Source organism: Amia ocellicauda, chromosome 9 (genome assembly GCF_036373705.1).
Source record: "Amia ocellicauda isolate fAmiCal2 chromosome 9, fAmiCal2.hap1, whole genome shotgun sequence".
NCBI lineage: Eukaryota > Metazoa > Chordata > Actinopteri > Amiiformes > Amiidae > Amia > Amia ocellicauda.
Window position 1 is genome coordinate 27544296 of NC_089858.1, and position 20166 is coordinate 27564461.

The 20166-nt window shown below is 37.6% G+C and overlaps 1 protein-coding gene across 2 annotated transcripts in view; it reads left to right on the forward strand.

The window, feature by feature from the left end:
- zfpm1 (zinc finger protein, FOG family member 1) overlaps window positions 1–20166 on the forward strand; it is a 100051-nt gene that overhangs the window by 514 nt on the left and 79371 nt on the right. The gene's annotated exons all lie outside the window — the stretch shown is intronic.

Below are 20166 nucleotides of genomic sequence, written 5' to 3' on the forward strand. Positions count from 1 at the left end.
GATCCTGGTGATCAGTTTGCTGTTGCTCTGCATTGAACTTCACGTTTATTTATTCCTGCGATGCTTTTTTTGTATTTAAAGTCTGGCATGCTCGCGTTAGACTCAATTCTGATGTGAAGTGCAGGTTGTGTTGTTCATGTATTGGACGCTTTTCTTAGTTTGCGTGCAGTTCAGCGCAACACGAAATGACACGACCGCGTTCAAACTCCTCAAACATGCTTGCAGTCACACCGTGGATGAGCTGCCATTGAAAACTGTGCCAGCAGCAGAGACCATTGAAAGTTAGTAGTCGCCACTGTGGTTGGAGCAGCTTATTTGTATATTTGGTGAAAGACGGCTACCGTGCTCTTTCATTAAGTGAGATGCAAAATGTCGATCATCTGGTTTGATACTAAATGTAATCACACCTCTAATACATATTATGATTAGACTACAAAAACAAAGTGTTTGAGAGAGGTCTTATACAAGTCTTATTTAGATAAATAAGTGGTGGTAGTTGAGAAACAGTTGCTTCATTTAAACATTTGATGTGGGGTGAAGTACACACATGTGTCTCTTTGAGCTGAAATGTAAGTTAGTCCTTGTACAGTTGACTGTGGCTCCAGTTTCCTGTTATATTCTGTTTTGGAAACGTCACTGTTCTCTGAAAAAAGACGATGTGAAGGAGAGATAAGCCCCGATCTGATCACAGCCCAGATACAGATTAAAATTGGATCATTTTTATTTGTTTTCTGTCTGTGGCTGCTCCGAGGCTGGCGTTGCATTTTCCCTGGCTTTTCAGTTCTGTTTCCAGAGATGGGGCCTTCAGATAAGCGGGGAGCTGATTTCACTGATGATAGCGAGTACAATTGCATCTTTTTCATCTATTCCTTTAACTCTGTAATGCTCGCTCTCTCACGCGTTTTACAGTTGGCTAGGTCTGTGTTTGACAAGTCCTTCCTGTTTAGAAATCTAGCGAGGCTTTATCGCTAGGCTGTGATCTCACAGTTGATAAAATTAAAAATAAAATTAATTCGACTTTTCTCTCTGAAAGAGCTCAGTTGTGCTGAAAGCCTGGTTTGCTTTCCTGCCAGTCTGTGTTTCAGTTCTGTTTCCAAAAAAGATCTCCTAGGCTGATAAGTACAGTAGCAATATCTTAAGGGTGGTGTTTGAAAGGGCTGCAGACACAAAATACACAATAATAATATGTCTCAAAGGGGCAAAGACAGTCTAAAAACAAATACATTCAGATATGAACATGTATGAAAACAAATTAAGTGTTTTTTTTTTTTTAATACAAATATTAACAAGATTATGATAGCCTGCCCATGCTTAAGCCACTCTGTGAGAGTTGCTTTGAAAATCAGCTTGACAATGTTTCATTCAGTGTGTCATTTAGTTGCAGGAAAGTGATGCTTAGAGAAACAGCAAATGCATTTAATTATTAAATACACAGATACACAAATAAATAATGCTTAAAAAGTGTCAAGCATATAAATGCAATATCTTTCTATGCCTTGTCTTCAAACTACAACACTAGAATACTATATGAAAAGGCAGAGCATCTCTCAATTATAAAAAGGTGTGTATTTCAATACACCAAAGCGTCCTTAACACAGGGCAGTGTCCAAGAGGAAAATATGCAATATGTAAACAAAAGAGATATGAACTGGATTGAACTGAATACAGTTTATTAAACATACTACTGACCCAATCCCTTTTTCTTCTTCATAGCAGTGATGAAAAGATTAGCTGCTTTGCTCATATTTTTAAAAGCAAGGCAGCACTTAGCTTATCTGCCCTTCTTCTGAAAACCAATCCCCTCGAGTTGGTCAAAGTTCATGATGGTCGCACTACAGGTAGTGAAGGTTTCAAAGCTTCAGGCTTTCCCACTATTGTCATCATAGGTCATTGCCCGCATTCCTCTTTCTGTAAACATCACCGGCCGTGTGGAATTAAATCAGTGTTGCAGTTCTGTTGCAACTCCTCCTTCAAAGCAGTCTGTCTGACCTTCGCTGCAACCTTTTCCATAACTTTGAAAGCAACGTTTGACCAGCCACACTCTCTTTAATGTGTGCTGACCAGCCTCACCCTGGGTCTGAAACAAAGAGGGGGCAGGATGTTTCAAGGTTTTCGTCTAATACTCTTCCAAAAATGTTTGTTTCACGAAAGGACTAGCAGAAAATCAAGTTTATGGGTAATCGTCCAAGTCAGTAAAGCTGAACAGTCCCCACTTTTGTTAATATCTGAAATAGTACCAAACATACTTGACTAATGCCTAGGATATTTTAGTGTCATAGAGTTGCAGTCCGGGAGAAACAGGACTGCTTGGGGAAGCATAAGGGATGTGTGGTGCTGGGCTTGCAATGATCTGAAGAAGTCCACTCAGTGTCTACACTTAGTCTTCTGCAGACGTGCCTTGATTATTGTAATTCACCTGCGCTTACATGTTATTACCATTAACTCATCTTGAATGAATTAACTCTTGGACACTAATTGATTTTGCTTCATTCGCAAAGACCTGTAATTTGAACCTTTATTTTCAATTTTTGTTATTGGAGTCTTGCAGCTGTTTTCAAATTGTAAACTTGCCTTGGCATTTAGATTCAACCCTGTCCCAAGATCCTTAGCTTTTTGTGGCAGTTATTTTTAAGGCATGTATCAAGGAGCCAGCCAACCTTTGATCAATTGTGTAATTGCACTGTCCTTAACGATGAGCATGCAATTCACGATAAGTTGTAATGTGCTTGCTGGCAGGGATGACTAATGGATTATGATATTGACTGATTCCCCTGAATTAGCAGATGAATGTATTAGTGAGAAGAAGTACTTTTGTATGTGTGTATGCATACGAGTGTGTTTATTCAAATGTGCTTCATTTCGTTGATGCTAGATTGCTGAGGCTGATAGTTATCCCCAGATCTAATAATGAAATGCTTTTACGTAAAAACCCCAAAGCTTCCTGCTATGAGTTCTATTTTCTGTCAGTTAGATCCTCAGCGAGATAAGAGGGGTGGTGATCTCACAGCAGATAGGTTTCTGAGGCCGATGGGAGAGATTAAAATGGAATGTGAATTTTAATTGCATGGTATAGTGCTCTCATCTTTGTTTTTATTTGGTTGCAACTGGCTTGGTGCATCTAGATAAGTACAAATATATATATATATATATATATATATATAAAAAATAAAGTAGATAAGACTAGAATAGGATGGCAAATGCAGATAACTTTAGAAAAAATGGCCAGACTTGAGAAACACAGTATACTTTTCTGCCTTGCCTTTGCAATGCCTTCAGTTAGATCCACCACACTGATAACGCATGGAGCTGATTGAGTGGAGATAGTGACAGTCTACCCTAGCAACCACAGCAGAAAGAACACAGGGTAAAAAACACACGAAAACTTGCTTACTGAAATTCTCTTGCACCCCCCCCGCCCCCCCCGAACTTGTCTTCAGCTGGGCTCAGGAATTTGGAGATGAGTAGGTCCGAGTAACAATATTTCCCTCAATTCTAGTATTTATTCCGTGTGTGGGTCTGTCTGTGTGTGAATAAGTACTGAGTTCAGCTTTTTCTTTTGTGCATCTCTTTGTTCTTCTGTGAATTACAGACAGAAGAGAAGACAGATTTCAGTGCAGATAAAAAAGACAGATGAGATAAAACCTGGGAAAGTGTCTCTGTGTGCGTGTGTGTGTGTGGGGGGGTGATAATCATGTTTGTGCTTTAATTAAAATAATCTACATTAGTTACATGCGATCGTGCTATAGTTTTAACTTAATTTAGCTTACTGTATGGCAGTTACATAGTCTTTTTTTTTTTTTTTTTTTTTTAATTTACAAATTTCATGAGAAAACAAGAAGCCCCACACAGCTGCAGCTGCTCTGCTTTGCCTGTGTTTTTTTCCTCTTTGTTCTGCTTTTAGCTCGATGTGAACTTTTGATAAGCCCCCGGGCCTGATCTCAACACAGATAGCGATTGCCAACTCAGATAAGAGTTCTTATCTCAGTCAAACAGACTGGAGAGGGACTCCACTACAATAACAAAGCGAAGAGAAACAGAAAACTGGGGCTTTGGCAATTTGTTCCACTCCTAATGTGATTAATGCTGTTGTATAATTAAATGATAGGTGTGAATGCATTTTTTTCTCATGCTCTCGCTCCTTTTTGTTACATGCATTGTAGTCAATTAATTTAATTAAAACTAATACCACATATTACTTACTCTAGATTCCATGTCAGATACAGCTGAGATAGGGACTTTTTTCTTTGATAATTATCTTGAGATTTTTTTTTTTTTCTTAAAAGGGTTTTATGCATGCAGAAAAAGGGGAAAAAAACAGCAGAGCTAGCAGCTGGGTTATTTTGCTGATAATGTACTGTGATATTAGATGGTGACTGATAGTTCTAACAACATGTTTTCTTCTTGATAAAGTATCATTCCTTCCTGTTCTTATGATTCTTTTTTATAAATGTCTTTTTAAGGTAGTGTATCATTCAGTCTTAATCCTAGAGATACAGGTGGGGGTTATGATTCAAGGTTAGAGTTTGGGAGACAAAAGTATCAGTTTAGAGTAACAGCATGTCATAGTTTCAACTTTAAATCATATACATTAGATGCACTAGGTATCCAAGTTAAAGAGCAAGTTGCAGGGATTTAGGAATACAGCACTCTTCCACCCTTCATAAGATCAGGGGCATTATTTTCCCTCTGTTTTGCCCTTTGACCTCCTATAGAAGAACATGAAAAAACCCATTTGATTTACTGAAGTTGCCCACATCCTTAGGCTAATGACATACTAAAAAACACAATGTAATTTTATGCAGAAGGGCTGTAATTTGAAGCTTAGCTGCTTGCTGTTTTACATGTGACAAGCAGGTTAAGGTAGGTGGGAAACTAAAGACCCCAATGGAAACTACTGTAACTGCTATCCAATTGATCTTGAAGTTTACCTGCATCTTTTTAAGAGTATTAATGCAGCCCTTACAAATGCAGATAACTTTGTTTCATAGAATTGCTGGGCCATCCTTGTCTTCTTTTCACACATAATAAAAACAGTCTGATCTGTAATTTGTCCTTAAAGATAAATGGTCTAGACATCTTACATGGTAATTCTTAGTACGCAGTCATGTTGTATGGCTGAATATTTTATAATTTTGCATTACATTATTAAAGCACTTGGATATTGTGTTCCTGTACAATTTAGAAATGTTTGTTTTAACCGATCATAGGATGAACAACTTCTCAGTCTCTGTGCACAGATGTTATTGGAAATGCTTGTATGCATAAGCTTCTGTGTCTGCACTGTAGCCAAGTACAGAATAAGGGGAGAGTATTTAAGGGGCGAATGCAAGTCAATAATCGGAGATTTTGGAGCGCTCAAACACACTTCTCGGCATGTTCACTGGACTAGGGAGTAGCATTGTGTTGTTCAGTTTTCCAAGTGAACAAAATCACAAGCATTTGAAATGTGAACTTAAGATACCGCAAGGACTGATGGCGTAACATTTGTAAGTAGACCTCCTCGCACTAATTTCAAACTGCTGAGAAAGATGGTTAATTTTACGGAAGATAAGAGAAATAGTTTTTTTTCCCCTCTCTCCCCCTTCTAAGCTGCTAATAAATCCTCAAATCCTAAAAGCTATGAGGTAGGCAGATATTTATGTTAATCCCTTTGCTCTATTTTTACTGTTGCTGTTAGTGCAATTTTAATGTCATTTCCAAACTCCCACAACTTAGTTCCCTAATAAACAAATATGTTTATTCCTTTGTACGATTCACAGGCATTCATTTTCATTTCCTGCGAAGAATACCACCTCCGGAAGAACCTTCTCCTACTATCAATGCAGAGGTCTCTAACCCTAAATTGTTTTTGTGGAAAGCTATCCCACAATCCAATGGAAAAAAGTAGTAAACAGTCCAGTAACTCTAAGGCCTCAACATTACTCCAAGTTGGTGGTCTTTTAAAAAAAAAAAAAATGTCTGTATGATTTATGTATAGACACCTCTTAGTCTGACTGTAATTATCTGAAGCCTGTCGTAGATTATAAGCTTCCTGATTTTGGGTTAGGGCCTAGTTTTTTTTTTTTCTAATGATAAAGCAATATGACATTTTTTGAAAACTCCTCCATTAATCAATGATGAATAATATGAAAGATGCACAATCTGGTTCTGAATATGTTTATGAACATATTGATGTAGTTTCATGCCAGGACCTTTTAATGCGAGGTAGTGAATGTTTGCATTCTTCAGTCTATATCATAGTGAGTCTACTGCCAAACCACTTTAAACAACATAGACAAAAGTAAATCTCATATCAAATGTTATATAAGAGCTCTTGGACTATGAGCTACCTCACAAATATAAACGTGGAGAAAAACCCAGACATAAAATGAATAATTGCATTTGCATTTTACATGATTACATGCATTTTTTAAGATTATAAACTAAATGAAACTCAGTAATACAAGAGAAAAAGACTGTTAGCAAAACAACCGAGAATATGACTCATTGAATCACACTTGGTTATTCTTAACGGTTTTCATTATAAAAAATCTGTTAAATCACCCCAGAATCGAGCTTTCACATGTATTTCCTCCTTAAATTATTATGCTGTTTTACTACTATGTAGAAGTGTAAGTACTCTCTTCTTGAGCTTATTGTACTTGCATATATATTTAAATTATTATTTTTAATTACAAACAGGTGCTATACTGTAATGATTCCAGAGCAAATTCTCACTTCTTCTTTTTTTTTTTTTTAAGTTTTTGTTCTACATTTTTCATTTCTCTTTGCTCTGTGAGAATGGTCCACATTTCTCTCTCTCTCTATCTCTCTCTCTCTCTCTCTCTCTCTCTCACGGATCATATCACATTGGATGATGTAAACTCTATTTATAAGACAACTTCTTTTGGGGAAATAGTTGAAGTTATTTCCTTTTTATAAAATATTATATTAAGTATAATTTTTTTCACTTCTAGAATATCTGATTTCCATGTAGTGTTAAACTGCTGTTTATACTCCTGGCCTTCAATACTGAAACATATGGTTGATTTAATATGTCTTTCTCCTATGTTAATCTGCAATGTCCTGACATTCTCAACTGCATCTTACATTTAAATATATGAAGCAAAAACAAAATGTAGTAGATTCATGATTCCTGCTCATTTATGGCCAACTGTACTATAATAGTATAATAGAAGATTTTGTCCGGGTAGCCTTATTAATGTGCAGTGGTTGTTTACATTGTACGTTATTTATTTATTAGGATTTATCTAACTTCTGTAAAAATACATATTGTAGGTTTTCTGCCTACATTTGTTTTATTAACTGGTGGGATTATTTGGCTTGCTTGCTTAACGAAAGGCCTTTTCCTCAAAGCCGAGATGCTAAATGGGGTGAGGTGTTGTTTTGGGCTAAATGCGTAACATTTCCGTATTATCCATCAACCATTGTGCAGCTCTAATTTGCTTCCCTCCAAATCTGTTTTTGTCGAGAGGCTCTTTAATATGATAATATAGCTGAACAGAGAGAACAACTGGTACTCCTAAAGTGTGCATAAAATCTGCACAGAACATAGGAGGTACGTCCTTTAGGAAACCAAATTTAAGACATTTGCACTTATACTTCTAAGCAGGATGCTGACTGACTGTATAACCGTATAACTGACACCCTTAATAGGAAACTAATATGGGTCTGTTCCACTGATTCTTAAAGAAGTGTTGTTGTTTTTTTTGTTGTTTTTTACTTTCTCTCTCACCCTGCGGTTCCCCAGTTCAGCCTGAGTTTATGTCTGTACCGTATGTTTTGACTGCCAGTGCAGAGTGTGAGATTATAACCTCCGTACAGTTGGAGAGGATGGTCCATTAAGAAGAGTACATAAAAGAAATGCAAAATCAAAAGAATCCGCTGCATGGCTGATTTACAGTCCAAACACACACAAAGAAAAACTCTGAAACAAAGATTAAGTATAGCTGGCAGCATCACTTGCACTTGTTTGAATTCGGTAAATGCATTTTAATGGATGTAGGGGGAAAAGGGCAAGCTTTGCTACAAAGCAAATACTGTATGTTGAAGATGAATTATTATCCCAGTACATTGTATTCTAGGGATGGCATATAGTTTGGGTGATAGTATCCACACTGTAGCTGCAAGTAATTACAAACCCTTCTCAAACTTTAGCTGGCAGTAGAATGCAATTCACATAGTTTTTAGTACAATTCGGTATTAGCTTTGTTTATTTTGTTTTACCAGAAGGCAAACCCCTCCCTTTTAAGACCATACACACTAATAAGCAGATATTACAACATTTAGGAGATAAATCTATTCCTAAGTAGTTTAATTGTAGTTCTGTCATATCAGCTTTTCTCCTTTGTTTTTTCTTTAGTGAAACTACTCCTGCTAACAATCCGTCAGAGCTAAACAAGTTATGCATTCCCCGTTACATGTGCTAACGGACTTGTAAACAGATTTGTGCTCAAGGACAGTTGCTGAGAAACAACTTTGCTAGTGTAACTGAAATATCAGGTGCAGAGCCCAGACTCATGAGCACCGCTGCAATTACACATCGCTGACGCATTCACACTGTTTCTCTGTGGTTTACCTGAACATCAGTGCAAGTGGAAATGTGTCTATGTATAAAAGATGCAGTATGTGTGTACTATATTCTGCTCAATTTAAATAATGTTTGTATAGAAGGTATGTAGCCACATCTAATGTACTTTATAATCTTTGCAGTTAAGCAAATAACAATTATGTACACAGTAATTTGTAAACTGGAGGGAATTACTAGAGATCATAGGCTGTTTCTCGTCTGTTTCTAGTGATTCCAGGCGTATTTGTGATAATTTGTAATTCCCAACATTCAAAGGAATTACTTAGTAATTAAATGTCACTGAAGAAATTGAGAAAAAAACATAATCTGGATGCTTTTTAATTGTTTTACCCCACTTTTAAAATGTATTCCTTTGTGATATAAAAATGTGGTTAAGGTATTTGAATAAAAAGGTGGATTAAGTACATTTGCAGCTGACAGAAATTAAAACAAAATGAGCATTTGTGTTTGTGAATGCATTAATGCGTCTTTCTCTCTGACCCGTGTTGATCCACTGCTAGGGGGAAAAGGTCCCCGATTTACTACTCTTACCAAGGAGATTGGTAAGTAAATGGGGACAGGGTGGAGATGAGCACCAGTCTTAATCTGATTGAACCACCTGGCCCTCCGTGTATTTCTGTGCATGTGTGTGTGTAGTAGATCAACGGGTTCATTGTCATCAGCAGAACAGTTGTGAAATGTCAGTTGCTTTACTATTTATTTTTCAGTAATATCCCTGCATGTCTGATTTCAGTTTAATTGTGGCCAAATAAAACCTCACAATTAGCACCATTTGAAATGTGAAATAATTAAATCTGAGCACTGCATAAATGTATATGCGCTGACAATGGGATGACTTGTTAATGGGTTTTGAAAGTGGATTAGCTACTTTAAAACGTAAAACTTAATACTAAATGTTTAACATTTGAGTTTGAATTGGTTGTGCCTCCCATTGTAATGAGAGCTCAGCAATGCGTTCACTTCTGGAGGGGTGGAGATGTAAATTAAATTAAGCATGTCGACATGCCTGCTTTAATATTCTGAATTCATATAACGGATCGCTTCTATTTATCTACAATATATATTATGGCGAGGGAGATTAAAATGATGCTGGTGTCCAACTGCCTGGTTGAATATTTTTGGTCTAATTTCAGTGGGCTAGAGCTTGACAGAATTACTCATTCTCGAACATAATCGAAATGAATCACAAATGCAAATGAGAACCATCCTAGGTTTAACTTTAAGCTTGATTATATCAGACACTGCTTCTTACATTACTGTGCTAATCCATATTCTCTGAATCTTATTATTTGCTACCCTTTTCACATTTTTTACAAATTATAAGGGATTTCAAATCAGTATTTTTCCTGCTGGTTGTGATACTGTCCAGTGTTCATTGACCTGTTGCAGGAAAGTGGGAAATTGCCATAATGATGATCCCAAAATTAACTGGATACTTAACTAGGTTAAACAGATATTGCCTGATAAACTAAACAGATTTTTTTTTCAACCAAATACTATGAGAAATGTATAGCTTTTTCTCATTAAGAAGGAAAAACAAAATGTAAGGGCATTTTCAAATATAAATCTTATACCTTTGATAATTATACCTGCATATAAACACAAATTCTGCTATTTATGTTTATTAGTAGTATTATTAACCTCATCAGAATCTATGCAAAAACTTGTATTTTTTTGTATATTTAAGTGTAGAAACAACTATTTATATGTTCCATATTATAGATTTTGTTTTTAAGAATACAGCATTACAACACTAGCATTTGATTTATGTTTTCCATTAAAGTTTGATAGCTTGTGATGATAGGAAGACAAACATTTTGTTTTCTGAGTGACTATTCCTGAAATAAGCACAATGTAGAACATAAAGGCAAAAGAAAGACAGCAGTTTGAACACCTTCATTTAGAACTGCAGGTGAGAATTGTTACAGTGACTTCTGTCAATGGCCCTTAAGTATATAGTAATTGAGCTTCCCGAGATCAGCTCTCACCGTTTTTGGCCTGAAAGTGTTGGGACTGGACTGCTACTGTAGCTAACTGAGCTGATAAGGCAGCAAATTACCAGACCAAAGTGTAGCCAGATGACGGCTACATGTTTTAAGTGAAAGCTCAGGAAAAAAAAAAAAAAAAAACTCCTTTTGGCAAGTAAAAATGAAAATAAAAATTGTGAAATTGAAAAGAAAAATAGAGAATTAAAGGACAGAACCTTGGCTGAAAAAGCCAGAAGTATACAATACAGTTGATGAAACTGTTTTTGTAAATACATTATTAGCTTTTCTAAATTCAAGTATATTTGCTTGTGTGTGTGTCTGTATATAAATCTATCTATAGCTACATCAATATGTGTGTGTATGTATATATAATATACTGATGTTGGGTTTAGTTTGAAATGCATACATACTCATTTATTCCAAAAGATGCCATTTATGGCTGTAATTACAGTGAGTGAAAAAAAAAAAAGAAGTGTTGGTGCTTGTTCTAATAATTCTGGATTGGGGAGGGTTGTGGGGGGAGATTTGGGCTGTGTGCCAGTCAGACTGCAAGGAACACAGTACAACAATAATGTTATTACAAGTCTTTACTGCTGGGTGGTGTTGGAGGTGATAAGAAAGCCATTGCTACTACTGTGTTCAGCCTTTCTTGGGTGTAAATTCCTCGGTAAACATCACAATTGACCTTATTTATGGCCGGCAGACTGAATGGAGCTGCGTGGTGCCAGAGGGCAGTCCTGCTTTTCCAGACTGCTAAAGATGCCCGTTCCTGTCCTTGCACAGCAGTTCATTAGCAAGGGGATATTGAACATACAGTGAAATTGTTCAATGTTATAAAGAGAATCAAACTAACAAATAAAGGAAATCAGAGGGAGCTGTTGCCTTGGAGTTGTATCAGTTTAATTATGTTTTTACTTCTCTATATAATATCTCTGGTTGATCATCCTGTTTTTGGGGGACATTTCAGTTGAGATGTGTCAGTTTTAGGAAACTGACTTCAACACACTTGTTATTTTGCTAATGCAAGAATCCCAAGCTCTATGTCTACCAAGATAAGCCACAGTAAAAGTGAGTTTACCCTTTCATCCTGATTTTATTTTATTTTCTTCTTGAAAGAGAAGTGATAAAAATAGCATGGAGATGAACAAAAGAGGAGAGACTTGAAACTCTTTGGGGACTCCACCTTTAAGCGAGTTGGTGATAGTTCTCACTCCAGTTTGATACATTTCCCTGGCGGGTTCTTGAGTCCAACAGGAGATAGGCGGATCACCTCATTCCTTTTTCTTTTCTTTTTTCTACATGTCGGGAGGAAACCGTGAGTCACAGAGAGATTTTGCGTTAAACAAACAGTATCTTACTTTGCTGGATAACATTGTGCTTTTCAAATTCAAATTCTTTGGTGTTCACCAGTATTCTCCAAATCACTGGAGGAGCAGAAGGTAGTAGAGAGTTAAGCCTGTGGTGTTGGAGAGTGTCACAGGTGTGCTCCACGTTGTAAAAACTTCCACTTTAAAACCTCAGAGGTCCAGTCTCAGTCATTTGCTATAAATTCCTGTTTTAAGACATGCTTGAAGAATAATGGTACTTTCAACCGTAGCACAAAGGAAACTCAAACAGACCTCCTTGTAGCAGCATGCACTGTATTTCTCTGGCCATGATTCTGGTGGTAAGATGTAATAGTCAAACATGGGAACGAGTGTGACCTATATACATTGAGTCATATTTATTTTCTGGTAATGGACATGCTATCCTAAATAATCAGACATCAATTATTTGTTATGTCCCATCTGCTTAAGTTAATCATTTAAAAAAGAAGAGGCATTATTACCATCATAGACAGTTGTTTCAGCAGTAAGTTAAGTATATTTCTAATAGTTTTACTCCAAAGTGTTTTTAAAACATCATGCAGTGCAGATATGGGCAAATCAATAAATACGTTGATATCATATTTTGGAGGTCAGACCAACCCCACCTGTGGTGTTTTGGTCAGAAAGGAATCCCTTTGTTCTTAAATAAAAATGCTTATAATGGGGGGAATGGCCTTAAACAATTTGTAGGTATCAAAGTCAAGTTACGTCTCTCTATGTGGAACAGGAAGAGTCGAAAAGCAATTGGGAGGTTGACAGACATCCGCCGCTGATGAAACTGCACACAGGGATTGTTGCAAGCTGTCTGCCTGGGCCATGCTGTCAGTGACCAGGGCATTCAAATGATGCCCAAGTAGCCACATGAGCCAGCCTGCTGGCATGGCAGTTTGTGCTAACCCGTGGGGTATTATTATCCTGTAAGTGATTTGAAGTAAGTGGATATGCAAAGTGTTGAGAAGCAACAACCCAGGGAAGTGAGCGTCGGTTGCCTGTTTGAGAGCTCTGACCTTTACAATTGTCTAATTTGACTGGAGAGCTCCCAGACACTGCACACAGCTGTCACTGGCGTAGATCTATTTTTATGCAAACTCAGGCACGCTTGTATGTATGTTTATATATCTGTAGTTGTCGGTTTGATTGTAGTCTGAAAACCCTCTCATATATGCAGTGGTTAAAATAGAAGCATTTAATTTTGCAGAGTAAGGAACATGGAGTGGAGTAAAGGCCAAAATGACTTTTTTTATTATTATGATTAGATTTCTTAGCAGACACCCTTATCCAGGGCAACTTACAGTTATTATAGTATAGCACTTTTGTATTTTCTTCTTCATACAATTGCCCATTTATAGGTAAAGTAAACAATAAAACGGCATACATCCATCGACCACGTAAGTATGATGCAATAAGTAGGCAGTATTTTGGTAAACAAATCGTTATTGTGAAAGCAAGTAACTCGCATAGACAAAAGTGTTCACACAGTTACAGGGCACACTTAGAGACAACTCTTCGAAGTGGCTAGGTAATCCAGAGATAAAACCACTAATTAACCAATGAATCTTTATACAAATAGTGACAGTGATAGTCGTTGTGTTTGTTTTCAGGTCTAGGCAAATTCTGTGAACAACCGGATAATCCCCATTCACAATGGGCGACACTTAAAGAAATACTATCCACCTCAAGTGGAGCTTGACTGAAGAATTTAGCAGTTTAGAGACTGTTACACTATGTCGTACGTGGGAGATAATTGTTAAAATAGTATGTTGCTTTGTCAAAATATGAAGCACACACAAAATATCCTTCTGCAATCAACCCTGATAGAGTGAAAGGTTTGCTTTGGTTACAGGGCTTGAGTGAAGTCTCATGACAGTCCTGTTTTCATTGTTGTTGTTTCTCTTACGGCCTTGTAGAGCAGGGGTTGGTGATGTTTGGGGGGGACATGGCTACTCGGCTAATCATGCGGCCCTCTCCTCCTGCCCGGTCCCATAGTCTCTGGCTTGCCTGTCCTCTGAGATTGGGATCTTTTGCATTCACAAGCTGAGTGGGACCCTGTGGTTAATTGGGTGATTTTATATAATAAAAATAAATCTACTGCGCTGACTGACGGACAGTGACACTATCTTGATTAGAGGAGAGAAATTTGACTGGGCTGTAGCACGGGTTGTTCAGGGGTGTGAAGTCCATGTATGGTTACGCAAGTTGAAACGTATTATCTAGCACTAGGGCTGGCGGTATACTGTAAAGAACTATATACCGGTATTCATTTACGGACCGTTTGGACTTGTACTATACCTTCATAATGGTATTTTAAAGTTTTCAATGCTAAATTGAATAATTTACTAATGACATGTCATTCAGTCATAGCATTCAGCTACCAATATACTTGATCGTGTTCGCGTATCCCACATCTTGCTGCGCCGGCTGCTTGAGACGCATCTGATCAAAGAACGCCGACAGTGTTGTGTAACGCAAATCTCCGCAGATCTGCACAGATCTGTGCAAATCTGCGCTACAAGAATACGACCACCTTTCTTCACAAACCCTGCAGACATTTATGTAATTGGATTATTTATTAGTTGTATATTTTAGTTTTTATTAAAACAAAATTGAATTGCCACTTATTTAAGTAACGGGTTAATTATTGTGCATCATAGATTTACATCGTATTTAAAAAAATAATGGATGTAATTATTTAATAAAGCCTTGACAATGCTAAAGAGTCGATCTAGAATTCTATATCTATGGTTTTCACAATAACTGTTAACAGATTCATTGTGTAAGCAAAGTTGACATTTGCCTCCGCTAACAAGGGGGCAGCAGGAGTTTTCATTCAGCTTAACACGTCCCTCTTGATTTCTGCTTAATGTTTTGTCTCGCAGCCGCAGCTCGCGTCCCGCAGCAGCGTCTCAGCTGCGCAGGTTTCTGTGGGCGGGGCTTAGTGGCGTCACGCAGACAATATCGACAATAAATTCCATGTGTATTACGTGTTGACATAAACAAACCGACGTCATCAATGCACACGAATGAAGACGGGATGGGGGACAGTAGTGTGGGTGAAACTTCACAGCAAAGTGACCCCAGTGAATCTGTCCCGAAGATAGTATCAACTATCATTGATAGTGTGGACATGATTTGATTCCAAGACAACTGACACAGAACAGGGTAACGTAATTCAATGTCGGTTGTGTCCTATTTACGAACAGTATAAATACATAATTAATAAATACCATCATACCGTCACAAATGTGAAAAATACTGTGATACTGTATTTTGGCCATATCGCCCAGCCCTATCTACCACCCAATTCTACTTTTCAATGCTAACTAGCGTTTTATTTTTTTGGTCATTAACTCAGATCGGAATCGTACTTCTAGAAATGCCCCTTTGATGCATTTTAAGAGTGGATATACTTTTGGTGGTGTTAGTTTGTCAAAATGAAAATAAATGAAGAAACGTGCAGAGTGTCAGTTTATAAATGGTTCACGGTTAATTTCAGACCATTGCATAGTTGTGTTAGTTTTCAAAAATACTGTGGTAAATTCTGTACATTTTGCATATTAGAAGTTGTACTCAATGAACAGACTACGAATGCTGTTCATATTTCATTGTGGGATATAATTGCATTATTGAACTGCGGGCTATTTTAACCAACCTGCGTATTTTACAGCGATGACATTGCATTATGAATACTGTTGTGCTGTCCATCTCATTGATTCAGTAGCGACATTGTGCCATCTGTTTTATGATCATGCTGTGTAATTACAAGCTTTATGGTTGCAGGTTTTCTCGCTCAGTGCAATGGTGCAGTGGTCAGTAGTATAAACGGGGAGAAGCTGTGAGGGAACGGAAGAAGCAGAAAGCCAAGCCCGCCCGAAGCGTCCCTGTGTGTCCCTCTCCTGCTGCTCTGACTTTGAGGAAATTGCTGGGGTTGGATTTGTCCGCCTCTTTCAGGAATGTAGAGATCCCTGTCCAATCAATAAACACTAATCTTTGATTCAGAATAGAAATAAATGCAATAAATAACTTTCGGCTTGTATTATTCTTTTTTGTGTGTGTGCCAACTCTTTCCATGGCAGTAGTCTAGTGTGAGGTTCGATCACCAAAAATGGACTCAATGGATTTGATTTGAAATATCCGAATGGCACCCGTTTCCCATCACATACAAATTATGTATCCTATTATATTGTTTGAATTTATGATTGAATATTTTGAAATAGTAGCTTTCGTTCCTTCTTCAACCTCCAGCTTTACTAGCCTTTAGGGAGAAAATCCATGCCTAGATATTTTGTAATTCGTATGAAATGAAAATGAAGCACTTTGTGGATTATGCCAACAGACGCGTCAGATACATGTCATTTCAATATTTCTTCACTACAACTGGCCTGCATGTCGTTGTTCAGGAGGAATGGTTGAAAATCGAGATAAATGCAGGTGTTCACATCAGCACTAAGCTAAGCAGCATTTACATGAAAACATAAACACTGTGAAGGCTGTATGCTGGGAAATAAGTAGGCTACCCGTTGAAACAAAATAAGACAATTTGACAGTCACTGTGAAGTACAGTGGGGCGTGAGACTGAATGGAAGAGGTTTTCATATTTTTTGGAGCGTACATCAGGAATTGAATGCAATGTACAGTTCCAAAATTGATCATTAAAAGGTCGCCCTGTACAGTGTGTCGGACCAGAGAACCCCTCTCCACTGTGGCGGCTTTTGGAGGCCTGTGTTTCTCCATTTGGGATTTGACGTCGAATGTCTGCCCGCAGAATTTATATTCATTTAATCTCCATTCCGTGGCCCTTTTTAATCCTTTTATACAGTGTTTGCCTCTGCCTTTCTCTTCTATCTCTCTTTGTAGTGTGGCTCCTTTGTCCATTAACAATACCCCCAGTTACTGCCTGGCTCTCTCGCTCTCTCTCTCGCTCTCTCTGTGTCTCTTGCAGGCCTGGCCTCTCATCCAGGTCTTTGCCGTATGATAATGTGGAAAGTTGAACTGGCCCCATTACTGCACAGTGATGGTTGAATTGATAAGGGCTTGATAATGGGGCCGATAGCAGTGACGGAGCGCCCAATAGCCAGGCCGGTCTCCCTATTATCATTCCTCTCCACTGATCAGCTCCAAGCGCACTATCTCTTCTCCATTTCCACTCCTCCAAAAGATAAGAATGGAAATACTGACTTCATAGCTGACTGATTAAAGTGTCTGCCTTTCTTGATAATACACAGATAAATTATGTTTTTTTTTCTTTTCTTTTTTTGTAAAGGGAAGGAATGATAGAGGGCGAAAAACTCTCCTGTTTTAATTTTTCCCTTTCTTTTTTTTTTTTTTTTCTTCTATAAAAAAAATAATGTATGTCTATATTTTTAAGAGGGGCCTTTGTAATTGTGTTTAATGAGTTTTAGTGCACTGGAGTGTGATGTCAATAGCAGGATGCCAAACCCACACAAACGCATGTCAGCCCAGGTAGTGCGAGTGGGGATTCTATTGTGTTGAGCTCAAATGTGCTTTTTTTGATAAATGTACATAAGTAATAGTTGTTGGGTGTGCTATGGAAGGGTTTAATGGTTGCTTTGGAGTATTGGTTATGGTGTAGGGGGTATAAAACATTGTATACAATTTAGAGTTTTAGTGTTGGCAATGAGACAATTGTACGTTGGGCCATTATTTATTTATTGAAAACGGCTTTTGGGAGTAAGCATTCTTATAAAAACCCACACATATAAACAGTGTTGGAAGAGGGATTAGCACTTAAATACTTTATAAAGACAAAACTGGCTCAGTATGACATCTAAAGCTTGTGCCAGGGAGTTTTGACTGTTGTGTTCCACGGTTGCTGACTCCCAATGAGCAGTACTGAAAGGTGTGGGCTTTTCCGAGTGGTGTTGTATCCGTTATCTTACTCTTGGATTATGAAGTTGATCCTGCTGATGAAACTGCAGTATGTAAATAATATGGTCAATTCTGAGTTGAGTGATTTGTGAGCCACAGGCTTCCCTTTCGCTTCTTATCGTCTCAATCCCCCTTTTGTTTTTCTTTTTTTTTCTCTTACCCTTGCAAATGTGACATTCCTGTAGTTTCCTTTTCCTTGAACAGGTGTAGCCTTAGATTGCTAAATCTGATGTAAACTGCCATTGTGTCCGATGGTGATAACACTCACAAAATGCTTCTTAATGTATTTACATTCTGTTTTGTCTTGTTCCTAAATATATTTTGCTGGCTGTGTGTTTCTTTTATGATATGCATCATTAGGTTTGTTGCATTTCAACCACCCTGCGTAAACGTGAGCAGCCCCATCTTGCAGTTATACAGATTTTCAAATTGTTAAGCATTTCGAAATAAAGCCAATCTGAACCAACAGCTGCAGTCTGATGCTGTAACTTCACACCTTCTGGTTACGTTTAGAAAATATGTTTTGCTCTACAAAGACCCACTAATTTAAGTGGTCAAGCATAGTAATGGAACAACTGGTCTCTTATTTAGACCTAGTTGGGGTTTTTTTAACTAGTTTTTTTCCTCAAAGATTCACAATTAAGATCTATTGTGACAAAACAAATTTTAATGTCTGTTTATGAAGTCTGTCAAAGGGGTGTCCCAGTTTATTTTTAATGAGAACAAGTGTAAAATATATTTGTACTACAACTGACCTTGGAAGATAATTTCATAATCTCCCAAATATTTTTCTCAATATATAAATTTAAAAGAATGTGAAATCTCCAACTGTCAAGTTCTCAAACTCCCTCAGGTAAAAATATGCCCTCTTTTATCAGTCCCTTCAAACCCGATGCTGTTTTGCGAGTAGTGAATTATTCACATTAATAGTCTGTGAATGCCGTGCATAAGGTTAATTTGATACCCAACTGTGGACTTTATTTTAAGCACGGTAGTCCCTTCCAGTTGGTGTGCAAAAAAACAGCGAGTAAAAAACAAAAAAAACACGCACACACAAAAAACCAACAACACGAAATTGTGATAAAAAGCACTGATAAGAGAGTGACTGTTTTGTGTAGGAGTTTATATCAATGTTATCTATCTCTCTTTCACTCTCCAAGCTGTTCTGTTGTTTTTTACCCTTATCTCACTCCACCAAAATGCCAGGAAAAAAAAAAGAAAAAAGAAAGAAAAAGAAATTACTGCACAGATTATTCATGGGCTGTTACTAAAATGCTAACATGAAATTAAAAAACGAAATATATATTAATATTTCCTCACGTTTCGATTTTGTGCCGCACATTTGGAAGGAGTGGAGAATCCCCCCACTGTTGTGATTGAGAGGGGTGGCATCCATGGGTGTTACAATTCTTAACCCTTTCCTCTCTTAGGACTAAGAACACTTCGTTCTCTTTAATAACGTGGAGGTTGATGTGTGGTAGCTGGTTGCTCTAGATAAGCCCGACTTGATTCTTCACCAAAAAATGTGATAGGCTCCCGTTGCTATCGAAAATGGAACCTAGCAATTGTTGCGTTACTATGGCTGAGTTGCAGTCACTGCTGAGGAGCTCTTGTATCGACAACAAAGGCTGTAAGGCAACGGAAATGACCCCACTTTGCATTTGTATTACTAATACCGGCCTTCTTTAAAATACCCCCATAGTATCTGTAAGGTCCAGGCGTCTCAGACTCTCCTGTAGAATCCTTCTTCAGCTGATTTGACTGTCTTTTTTAATGCCCGCTTTCTCTTTGGCAGGAAGACCAAGTTAAACAACAGAATTTCTTCCCTGTCCGACAGCATTGTCACACCACCACTCAAGATACGTGCAGGAATTATTCTACTAGAGGCTCTGGGAGACGATTTGGGTTGTCTTTTGATTTTTAATTATTGGTGTTCTTCCCCACATTTTCAGATTTTACTTTTCATATTTTTTAAAGGGTAACAAGATCAAATGAACCTTGTTGAGTTTCACTTTAAAGATTAGCTCCTAAATCTCTGCAATTTTGTGTTGATCTATTTTGAGTATGCTTTGGAAAATGCATGGAAAAGAAAAACCTATTGCTAGCGTATGTTCATGCAGTTCAAAAGGTGAGAGATCAACAATATATGAGAAATGTAGAGATTCTTGATTTGAAAATTGCTTAAATATATTTTGGATTTGTTTATATTTTGTGGTTGGTCCTTCTGTCCCATATTTCCTGTTCTCCTCTTCATGCATGCTGTTTCATTAGGAAACTATCTATTTCTGTTTGACACCATTTTTCTTTCTTTCTCTCCAAAAGGTTCACAGTCTCT